This window comes from Arachis ipaensis, chromosome B5, assembly GCF_059453495.1.
Source record: "Arachis ipaensis isolate K30076 ecotype BB chromosome B5, ASM5945349v1, whole genome shotgun sequence".
In the NCBI taxonomy this organism is placed as follows: Eukaryota; Viridiplantae; Streptophyta; class Magnoliopsida; order Fabales; family Fabaceae; genus Arachis; species Arachis ipaensis.
In genome coordinates this window covers 78,340,032-78,351,895 of record NC_142440.1, presented here as the reverse complement: position 1 = coordinate 78,351,895, position 11,864 = coordinate 78,340,032, and the positions used below count along the sequence as shown (strand labels likewise).

General features: G+C 40.5%; 1 pseudogene; it reads right to left on the bottom strand.

The window, feature by feature from the left end:
- Nucleotides 1-10,559: 10,559 nt before the first annotated feature.
- On the bottom strand, nucleotides 10,560-11,090 carry LOC148564703 (uncharacterized; annotated as a pseudogene).
- Nucleotides 11,091-11,864: the final 774 nt, after the last annotated feature.

Genomic DNA, 11,864 nt, shown 5'->3' with positions numbered 1-11,864 from the left:
TTCTTCTTCCTCTTCTTGTTTGCATCTTGAGGTTCTTCAACAAGACAACTTCTATCCCAAATCTGGTCTACCTAATCCCAGAGCCCAGCATCCTTCAATCCTTGTTGCATGTGTGCTGTTTGTTTATTGGCTAGTGCTCTTTGATGATCAATCAACTCTTGGCATTGCTCAAATAGCTTGATCTATTGGTTCAATGTTGGCATGCTATGGACTACATAGTCTAACTTTGCTTGAGTTGCTATATCATACTCCATCCTATCCACATATCTGTGTTCTCCAATTGTATGATATATATTTTTCCATTGGTAGAGATTTTGGGTGTACTCACCATACTTGGCCTGTCGTAGGGACAATCTGTCATATAACTCTTGAAAGTTTGTTGATTGTTCCCTTTGCCCCTCAAGAACTCTAGCTTGAAATTCTCTTTGTTGTTCCAGGATCTGGAGATGGAAATTGTCTTGCTTGTCCATCATTTGCTGCTGCCGATGTTGTTGTTGTTCATGATCCTTCAAATATTGCTCTTGCTGTTGCAAGTATAGCTCTTGTTGCCTCATATACTGCTCCTGTGCTCTCATGTGTTGTTGAGATATTTCTTCAATGGCTCTTTGCAATTGGCTCATGTTCATTGCACCAGGAGCTTGCTCTTCATCCACTTGTGGTCTTCTTCTTCTTCCTTGGGCTCTTCCTTCCTCTTAGTTGTCATCATCAGTGGAACCTTCCGTTAGTCGCCTAGTTATTCCCCTGCCTCCTTTTACCTTCTCTGTATCTTCATCTTCAAAGAGCACCCCAGCCCTGTTGTACAGTCTCAGAATAGTGTTTGGGTGACCAAGCCTACTTGATTTGCTTGTATTCTCAGCCATCTCCTAAATGCTGTCTGCTATGAGCTGTGAAAGGTTGATTTCTCCTCCCTTTAGGATGTAATATGTCAGGATGGCTCGCTTGATTGTGACTTCTGAGGTGTTTCCAGTAGGGAGTATAGACCTTCTCACTATCTCATACCACCCTTTAGCCTCAGGTATGAGATCTATTCTGTTCAAGTGGCTTGGAGCACCCTCTGAGTCTATTTCCCAGTCTCATTCCTCAAAGCATAACCCATGTAAAATCTCGTCAGGATCATTTTCATCCTGTAATCTTTCTTCAAAGCTGAGCTCTCCATAGGTTATCACTCTCAACTGTAGGGCTCTCATGACTGATGGTAAACTAAAATCTACCTCAACACCCCTGACATAGCACTTTATAAGGAGGGCTGTCTTGGCTTTCCTTCACCGCATTTGCGTAGAATTCTCTTATCATGACTGCACTGATGTCTGTTAAAGGTTCACACAAAAGTTCTCACCTCCTTTCCTTGGTAATTCTTCTCATGATTGGATACTCTCCACCCCTCAGTCTAAACCCCATTTCTGGAATGACATGCTTTGATTCCATGAGCCTATGATACCTTGATTCATGAAATTGAGACTTAAATCTCTTTGTTTCATAGGTTGCTGGTTCGGCTACCACTGGTTCTTTTCCTTTTCTTCTCTTAAAACTTGAAGAAGCCATGAATTAAGAAAGAATGGAGAAGAAGGGATGAACTTTGGTTGAGGAATGGTTTTGTTATGGAAGGGAATGGAAAATGACGTTGCTGTTGGGTAAGGAAGGCTACTGAAACGTGTTTAGGATGAGGGTGTGGATGAAACAAAGGCCTATACGTGAAGAATTCTTGTATGAGGAGGGAAGAGATATGTGAGCTAGGAAGTGTCACCACCTATTTATAGTCAAAGCATGAATCTTTGAACAAAACCACAAGTGAGGAAAGCTTTTCGGTTTGGCAAATGAAGGGTGAAGATTGAGCTAAATATTGTGGGGAGCTCATAGCATGGACAGCTTGCATGCATAGTTGAAGGTTGACAAGGATTGCTCCCCCACTGGATGCATGTGGTTTGGCCTCCAAGGGTTCAAAGCATGCAAATTTTATCTCCAAGAAGGCACCATTCCCTAGGCACATGTGACTCTCTTTTCACCTTGTCATGACCGTGCATGCTCCATTTCCTTGTCTCCTTCTCAATCTTCTTTGTCCTACAAAATTAAGTCAAAGCAATGGTAAGCATTGGAAAAAATTTTGGTATGGTGGTTTGGTGATGAGTAACAAAGAAAGATAATTCTACATGCTCCTTATTCAAATGACCAATCATGCTCCTTAGATTTTGAACAAAGATTTGGTGGACACCAAACTTGTTCTCTGTTAAGGGATCCATGTAAAACTCAATGAGTATCTACCACAATTGGCACATTCATTATAAAGAACATTTTATTTCTTACTATGATACCATAAGCTAAAAAAAAATTATGAAGCAATGTATGATCCATCTATTCATAAATTTGATCCTATGAACAAAAATAATTTTTTTAAATTCTCTGCATATGTAAACACCAAACTTAATGTTTGGCTATACACTCCATCAAAATGAGTAAGCATATATCCTAAGAAAGCTTAGAAGTCTAGCATATGCTTCAAGACAATGTATGCGATTATCAAATATATTCATGAGAACTCAAATTCATGCTAAAAGGACCATTGATTATTGATACACAAATCATTGTGGGTAAGGAATTTCACAAAATATTTACGTTGCAAGTATAGCTCCAAACTAACAAACAACTCTCGCATCAAATTAAATTTTTGGTTGTCACATGTACAATCCCCAATTAAGAATTTACTAAAGTATTTGGACTCCAGGTCGTCTCCCTAGGATACAATGAAGTGCTCAATTATTGGCTATAAGGGGTAAGGGGTTTTTTTTGGTTCATAGGAGGGAAGGAAAAGTAAATTAGGCAAGTAATTAAAGAAAACAAGATAACAAACTCTTGGCTAAGACTTAGGTAATTGAGGTCACCATCCTTGTTAACAAACCAAATATTGATAATCATGAGAGGTCAACCTATTAAGTATACTTCCCAAAGGCTTTAAGTACGTAACATCTATTCCTAAGCCTAGAAGTACGTCAAATAGGTTTGATCACATCAACCCGTAAGTCCCAACCTACCTACTAATTAACTTAGTAGTGGGTTAGCGTCAATGGGTATCAAATTGATCACCAAGGGTTCTCAATTCACCAAATCTATTATACCCAATACTCAAGTTTATCCAATTCCCTTAGCTTAGATCAAGAGTCAACAAAACTACTCAAAAACTAAGGAAGACATTTTATCAAACATGTAGAATGCAATAAAAGTGAACATTATAAATTTCAAGGATAGTAAATTCTACCAACTACTAATTGCAAGGAAAATAAAATCACAACTTAATTCATCAATAAAAAGAAGCAATGGTGATACCTACAATCCATCATGGAAGAACCACCCCGATCTCAGGTGGGGAGATAATCACACTCAGAATCAGCAGCCATGGCAAAGAAATTCAAACCAAAACAGTTGGAAAAACACAAACCACAATAACCAGTAGAATAATAACCAAAATCCATATAGAAAACCCCAAAACACTTACCCCAACTCCAACCGTTATCCATCCAATAACCAACCCACCAACCTAAGCAACCATCATTCACCCTCACCAGCTCACAACCAACCACAAATTCCACAAGAATCTCAGAGAATCTTCCAGTTGGAGATGATGATGGAGAAAATGATGAAGCAGCAAGAACTTATAACCAAGAACAATGAAGCTTCCATCAAAAACATAGAGAGGCAGATTGGACAGCTTTCTAAGCAAGTTGTAATTGAAAGACCATCAAGCTCACTCCCAAGTGATACAATTCCAAATCCGAAGGAAGAGTGAAAAGCTATACAGCTAAGGAGTGGAAAGATCTTGGTGAAAGATGAAGGAGCAACCAAGAAGCCAAAGGAAAATGACAAGAAGCAAGCCGAAAAAGAGGAAGCCAGCAACAAAGAAGTGACAGCAAGCAAGCAAACTTCAGAGAAGCTCAAAGAAATGGAAGAACCAACCAAGGAACAAAGGCAGGGAGTGAACTTCACACCTCCATTGCCATATCCCCAAAGGCTCAACAAGGAGACTAAGGACCAACACTTCCCTAAATTCCTTAAAGTCTTCAAGAATTTGGAGATCAACATCCCCCTGGCTGAGGCACTAGAGCAGATGCCTCTATATGCCAAGTTCCTAAAAGAGCTCATCACCAAAAAGAGAAGTTGGCAATAAAAGGAAACTATATTGCTCACTGAAGAATGCAGGGCATTAATCCAGAAAGGGCTTCCCCCTAAACTTGAAGACCCTGGAAGTTTTTTTTGCCTTGTACCATTGGCAGTATGATCATCAACAAGGCAATGTGTGATTTAGGGGCAAGTATCAATCTAATGTGCTCTTCTTTGGTGAAGAAGCTGTGCATAGAGGAAGTGAAAGTAGTACATATGTCTTTAGAATTGGTGGACAAGTCAATGATATGTTCCAGGGGTGTGATTGATAACCTTCTAGTTAAGGTAGATAAATTCATATTCCCTGCAGATTTTGTGGTCTTAGACTCAGATGAAGATGGAGGTGATTCCATTATATTGGCAAGACCATTCTTAGCCATAGCAAGGGCCATTATAGATATGGAGCAAGGAGATCTAACCCTCCAAATGCATGATGAAAGCATCACTTTGAATGTCATTCTAGAAACACAACAGATTGATGAAAAGAGAAGCTGCATGGAGACGGATAAAGGGGAATTGCAATGGAAGAAGAAAACAAACAGGACAATCATTGATTACCTTCCAGAGCAAGAAACAAACAATATAGCAGGGCAAAAAGAGAATGAAACTGTGCAGAGTGATAAAGGAAAGCAAGAAGAAATTGAAGTGTTAGCTACTGAGAAAGAAAGCCCTAAGATGCAGTCCAGTACCAAAAAGGGGGAAGGATCCACACACAGAAAGAAGAACAGCAAGAAAAGGGTTAAAAAGGGGTGGAAGAACAAAAAGATCCCAACTGAGGGATTCCAAAAAGGGGATAAAGTGCAGTTAATCTACCAACAACTGGGGGCAAACTAACAAGCTGATGACTACTACACTGTCAGCAAAATACTCTCACTAGAGCATGCTAAAATTGAGCATTAAGGCACTAAAAGAAAGATCACAGTGAGGGGAGACAAGCTGAGACACTACAGTCAGCAACCACCCTAATGAGGTGCCAATGTCAAGCTAGTGACAATAAAAGAGCGTTCCATGGGAGGCAACCCATGATCTAAGATTTCTGCCTTGCTTTTAAATTCAATAATCTATGATCATTCCAGCATGAATTTGAATTCTCATGAACTTACCTAATAGCTGCATGCACTGTTTTAGAGCATATGTTGGGCTTCTAAGTTTGGTGTGCCTGAAGGCACTCCAAATTGGCTTTTCAAGCTTTCTTAGACTATGTGCTTAACCATGTTGATAAAGTATACGGCCAAACATTAAGTTTAGTGTCTACACATGCATAAATTTTCAGAAGAATTAATTTCTATTCATAAAATCAAAGTCATGCATGAATGGATCATACATAGTTTTCATTTTAGGAATTCATGGTAGGAGATAAAATGTGCTTTATGAATGATAGACCAATTGTGATGGATTTTGTTCATTTTATATTGACTCCTTAGCAATGGACAAGTTTGGTGTTCACCAAATCTTGGGTCACAATCCAAGGAACACAATTGGTCCTTTATGAATAAAGAACATGATAAATAGTTTAAATGCCCATCACTACACCACCGTGCTATATTTTCTATCCTAAGACTCACCATTTTGTTGATTTGGTTGAATAGGAAAAAGAAGATTGAGAAAAGGACAAGGAAAGGGAGGGTCACGGCTATGACAAGTCAAGTGAGAAGTGATCACATGTGCTTAGAGAAGCGTGCCCCTTGGAAAACAAAATCTGCATGCATGCACCCTTGGACACCGAAATACATGCAACCAATGAGGAGAGAATCCTTGTCAATCTTCAACAAAGCATGCAGACCGTCCATCTCATGAGCCTCCCATCATACTTAGTTCAATCTTCACCCTTCATGCTCTCAACCGAAATACTTCTTCAAGTGTGTTTTTGCCCAAAGCTTTAATGTCTTGTCTATAAAGAGGTTGAGATACTTCATAAGCTACACACTCATACAAGCCTCTCTTACACTTCTAAACCATTGCTTCACTTTTCACTTGGCTAAAAACACAGTCAACAACTCCCTTCCCCAAATAGCAAATCATTTTCCCTTCCTCTCACTACAAAACCGTACCTCAACCAACCACTAAGTCACCCTTGCTTCTTCCCTCTATTTGAATCTATGGCCTCATCAAGTTCAAGGAGAAGAAAAGGCAAGGAACCAATGGTGACCGAGCCTCCAACCTATGATACAAGGAGATTTAGATCTCAGTTTCATGAAGGAAGATATCATAGGCTCATGAAAACAAAGCATATCATTCATGAGATGGGCTTCGAGCTGAGGGAAGGGGAGTACCCCATCATGAGGCAAATCACTAAGGAAAGAAGGTGGGAGCTTCTATGCGATCCTTTCACTAACATTAGTGCAGTCATGATCAGGGAATTTTATGCAAATGCTGTGAAAGAGAGCGAAGACAGTGCCCCTTACAAGAGTTATGTCAGAGGGGTTGAAGTGGATTTTAGTCCATCATCAATTACAAGGGCCCTGAAGTTGAGAACCATAACTTATGAAGAGCCTAGCTATGAGGCTAGAATGCAGGGAGAGAATGACCCCGATGAGATCTTACAGGGGATATGTTTGGAAGGCACAGACTGGGAAAGAGATTCAAAAGGAGTTCTGAGCCACTTGAAAAGAATAAATCTCACTCTTGAGGCCAAGGGGTGGTATGAGATAGTAAAAAGATCTATACTTCCTACTAGAAACACCTCAGCTGTCATAGTCAAGCGTGCACTCTTGGTATACTGTATCCTACATGGAGGAGAAATCAACCTAGCATAACTCATAGCCGACAGTATTCAAGAGATGGCTGAAAGCACAAACAAATCAAGTAGGCTTGGTCATCCAAGCACCATTCTAAGGCTATGCAACAAAGCTGGAATGATATTTGAAGATGAGGACACAGAGAAAGTAAAAAAGGGAAAGGGAATCACAAAGAGAAGCATGGAAGGCATTATTGAAGATGATGAACTTCACTTGATCCAAAACCTTGGTTGTGCACATACTGGACTTGTTCCTGCTGCTGATCCTCTTAATTCTCTTTATTTGTCCCCCATGTGAGTGATGGTTGGCTTGTGTTTACTACTGCAACTTGGAGGCTATCAATCCTTTTGGCCATTTGCTCAAATTGTTGCTGAATTTGCTACTGCATCATTTTGTTTTGAGCTAGGATTGAATCCACCCCTTCCAACTCCATCACTCCTTTCCTTTGTGATGGTTGGCATTGCCTTTGGTGAGCAAAGAAATACTGGTTGTTAGCCACCATATCAATGAGATTTTGGGCCTCCTCTGCAGTTTTCATCAATTGTAAAGAGCCCCCTGCTGAGTGATCTAGTGCCTCCTGAGCTTTTAATGTCAACCCTTCATAAAAGTTCTGCAATATGTCCCATTTATTGAACATTTTAGGAGGGCACTTCCTAATTAGAGCCTTGTATCTCTCCCATGCCTCATAGAGAGGTTCAGTATCCATCTGTGTGAATGTTTATACTTCAGTTTTCATTCTAATAATCCTCTGAGGCGGGTAAAATTTGGCAAGAAATTTGCTCACTAGATCTTCCCAATTGTTGATGCTATCTCTCAGGAATGACTCTAACCATTGAGAGACTTTGTCTCTAAGGGAAAATGGAAATAACAGCAGCTTGTACATATCTGGATGCACACCATTGGTTTTGACAGTATCACAAATCCTCAGAAAAGTGGATAAGTGTTGGTTTGGATCTTCAAGTGGTCCTTCTCCATAGGAGCAGTTGTTTTGAACAAGGTGATGAACTGTGGCTTTAGTTCAAAGTTGTTTGCATTAACATTTGGGGTAAGAATGCTACTCCCACAATGTCTAGGATTTGCAAATGTATAGGAAGCCAAAACTCTTCTCTGTGGTGGATTGTTGTTGTTGTTGGCTGCTCCTGTTGGTGGATTTGTTGGGTTTGTTAAGTGTTCCTCCATTTCCTGGAACTCTTCCTCTGATTCTTCCTCTCCAATAACACTTTTCCCTCTTGCTTCTCTTCTTAATCTCTTGAGGGTTCTTTCGTCTTGTTCACAAAAGGTGGATATAGCTCCCCTTGTCCCTGACATACAAACAAAACATAAAAATCACACAAAACCAGAAAAACCAGGAAAACTTCACTCTATTGCTAAAGTGAGGTTTTAGTTAGCTTAAGCGAAAATTCAAACAGTTAGTGTGTTAGTCAAAAAGTAAAGAAACAGGAAAGAAAAAGTGCTTGATCTAGACCTCCACCTTCCTTAATCATTGTCAATCTAATCAATCCCCGGTAACGGTGCCAAAAATTGATGTGTGGAAAACGATCCAACAAAAAACTCACTGGCAAGTGGACCGGGTCGCATCAAGTAATAATAACTCACATGAGTGAGGTCGATCCCACAGGGATTGAAGGATTGAGCAATTTTAGTTAGATGGTTGATTTAGTCAAGCGAACAAGAGTTGATTTGAGTGATTTGTATCCAACAGAAGCTAAATTGCAAGAAATATAAGGGGAGAGGGACGATTGACAGTAAATTAAAGAGCAAAGAAAATAAAGAAGCTGAATCTTAAAGTGCAAGTAATATAAATGACAGAAACTTAAATTGCAAGAAATATAAATGACAAAAGCTTAGAGTGCAAGAAATGTAAATTGCTTGAATCATAAAAGGATTTGGGAGTTAGGATTGCAGAAATTAAACAAGAGAAAGTAAAATGGCATTAAATAGAGATGTAAAGGATGAATTAAAATGCAACAGATCTAAACATAAAAGAGGAATTACTTAAGAAACCAAACAGAAAACAAAATGTAGCTTAATTGCAATAGCATAAAGGGAAGTTGAAGATCTCAGGGGTGGAGGAGACTAGAAAACAAGTCTACATCTCAAATCCTTCCATGATCCAATAAGAGAATAATTGCAGAGAAGTAAAAGACAGATTGCAGAAGAAGTAGAGATGAAAACCAGTAGAGAAACTTAGATCCAAATCACAATTCCTTGAATTATGCAGAAAAATAAATAGAAAGAGGTCTCAATGTGAGATTGAAACAGAATTTCTTCAATTATCCACCTAAGATCTAAAACAAAGAGTAAAAAGTGCAGAAGCAAGAACAAGGAGAAGAGAATTCAATTCTCTCCTCAATTCCCAAACCTCCAAAGCTGGAAAATAAAATTGAAAATTCAAAAGTGAGCAAAAAGGTTCAGAAAAAAAAAGTCCTCCTTTCTAACTAAAACTAACTTCTATTTATACACTTCCTATTTTTGGATTTTATAATTTGGAGTGGGCTTTTTAATTTGGTGAAGAATTGAATTAAATTGGGATTTTGGTTGAATTTCCTAGCCCATGGGTGTTGCTCCCAGGGCTAGGCTCGGTTCTTGCAACGAGCTGAGCTTTGGTTCCCTGGCCTTGTGCCAATTGTGTGTGACATGCTTCATGTGACAAGGGAGGTAGGGCTCAGCTCTTGGCAAGAGCTGAGCTTCCTTCTTGTCCTTGGTGAGGTCCCAAGCTTGAACCATTGGGAGAGCATTTGCTGGCTCCTATTTCTTGGCAACAAAGTAGCACTTCCTCCATTATTTCCCTCACGCTCCCGGTTCGAATCCCAGGGAATGCAAACAAGCCAATTTTGGCTTGTTTTCTTGCAAGGTAGCGCTTGCATCCTTCCCCCTTGTTCATGAGTTCGAACATTGGTGAGTGCACTTGCAAGCTTTTTTCTTTGGATTTTTCTTAGAATGCCCCCGATAAAGCTCTTGGTAAGAGCTGAGTTTTGAAACTTTGCCTTGCTCCCTCCTTGCTTGTAGCGCTCGGTTCTCATGGAGAGCCTAGCTTTCCCTTTGCTTTACCTTTGGCCTTGGAGTAGCGCTCCTTGTGAGAGCTCTAAGCTCTTGGCAAGAGCTTTGGGCTCTTGATCCTTTGCTTTCTTGGCCTTGAATGAAGCTCTTGTGGAGAGCTTTGAGCTCTTTGAGAGAGCTTTGTGACTTCTCTCATTGTTGAGCCACGCTTTCTTATTCCTTAGGCCACGCTTTCATTATTTCTTTCTTTTCTTCACCTACAAGTAATCAAAACAACCAATCAAAGTATCACCAAATTCACAAGGTTTAAAATTCATTTAAAATAAATTAATTTTTGATTAAACCTCATGATTTTGTGTCAATTAAAGGGTGGTTGATTGATTCAATAAAACCATGCAATTCCACTCCAAATTACTTACTTACAATGCAAGAAAATGCATAAAACCTAATGAAACAAGTGAAAAATGCTTACAAAGCTAGCATATGATGACTTGTCATCAGTGTGCATCAACTAAGATAAGAGTATCCACACTAGCAAATATGTACAGTAATCCCAAAATGATTTAAAGTGCAAAATAAAATAAAGTAGCAGAAAATGGAAATGGATGTCTGAAAGTTCACCACATAAATGTAAACACCGGTCACGAACGGTGACCTCCCCACACTTTAGAATCAAGCATCGTCCTCGATGCTACTGCTGAAGCTCGGGATGGGGTCAACAATCGCGCCGGACTGTGGCTCAGGTACTGGCTGTGGAACTGGGATCGGCTGTGGCTCTGGCTGTGGATGTGGTGTGTCCTACTGAACCTCAGGAGGGTGCTGAACCTCGGTGGTGACCTGCGTCTCTGGAGGTGCATCCTGATGAGTCGGCTCCTCAGCTAGCTCCTCCTCTTGATCCTGCTCGTCGGAAGCGGGAGAGTCTGGGAGTGGCGGTAGCTCGATGCCCTGTGATATAAACACCTGGTCGATGCGGTCGAGACGTCGCATAACACGACGCTCGAGGCGCTCCATGAAGCGAATCAGGTGCTGCACCAACAGATAAGTCAGCTCAGATGCTAGTGGTGGTGGTAAGGATGCTGCAGCTGCTGAAGTAGAGGGGGTCCTGCTGCTGCTGCTGACAATGAGGGCTGAGCTGCCTCCTCCACTGCTTTGGCTTGGGAGCGGCATTTGGGTGGGGGCTTCAAGTGCACCCACCCACCCCATGGAATGGTAACCTCCTTCTCGTTGTTATCTGGTGGTGGTGGTGTCACATCATCATCTGCCCACGGAACATCAGCCATCTCGATTATGTTGGTGACCAGTGTAGGAAAGGGCAGCAGACCACGAATATGCATGCGCCACATACTCTGTCTGATCAACCGGGGAAAGTTCACCTGCTTCCCCTCCATCACACACCCGATCAGAACTAGCATATTGATGAGCAGATAATTTATACGCTTTTTGGCATTATTTTTAGTATGTTTTTAGTATATTTTAGTTAGTTTTTATCATTTTTTTATTAGTTTTTAAATAAAAATTACTCTTCTGGACTTTACTATGAGTTTGTGTGTTTTTCTATAATTTCAGGTATTTTCTGGCTGAAATTGAGGGACCTGAGCAAAACTCTTATTCAGAGGCTGAAAAAGGACTGCAGATGCTGTTGGATTCTGACCTCCCTGCACTCAAAGTGGATTTTCTGGAGCTACAGAAGCCCAATTGGCACGCTCTTAATTGCGTTGGAAAGTAGACATCCTGGACTTTCCAGAATATATAATAGTCCATACTTTTCCTGATATTTAATGGCCCAAACAGGCGTTCCAAGTCAGCTCAAGAATTCTGGCGTTTAACTCCAAAACTGGCACAAAAGCTAGAGTTAAACGCCCAAACTGGCACAAAAGCTGGCGTTTAACTCCAAGAAAAGTCTCTACACATGGAAGCTTCAATGCTCAGCCCAAGAACACACCAAGTGGGCCCGGAAGAAGATTTCTGCATTAATTA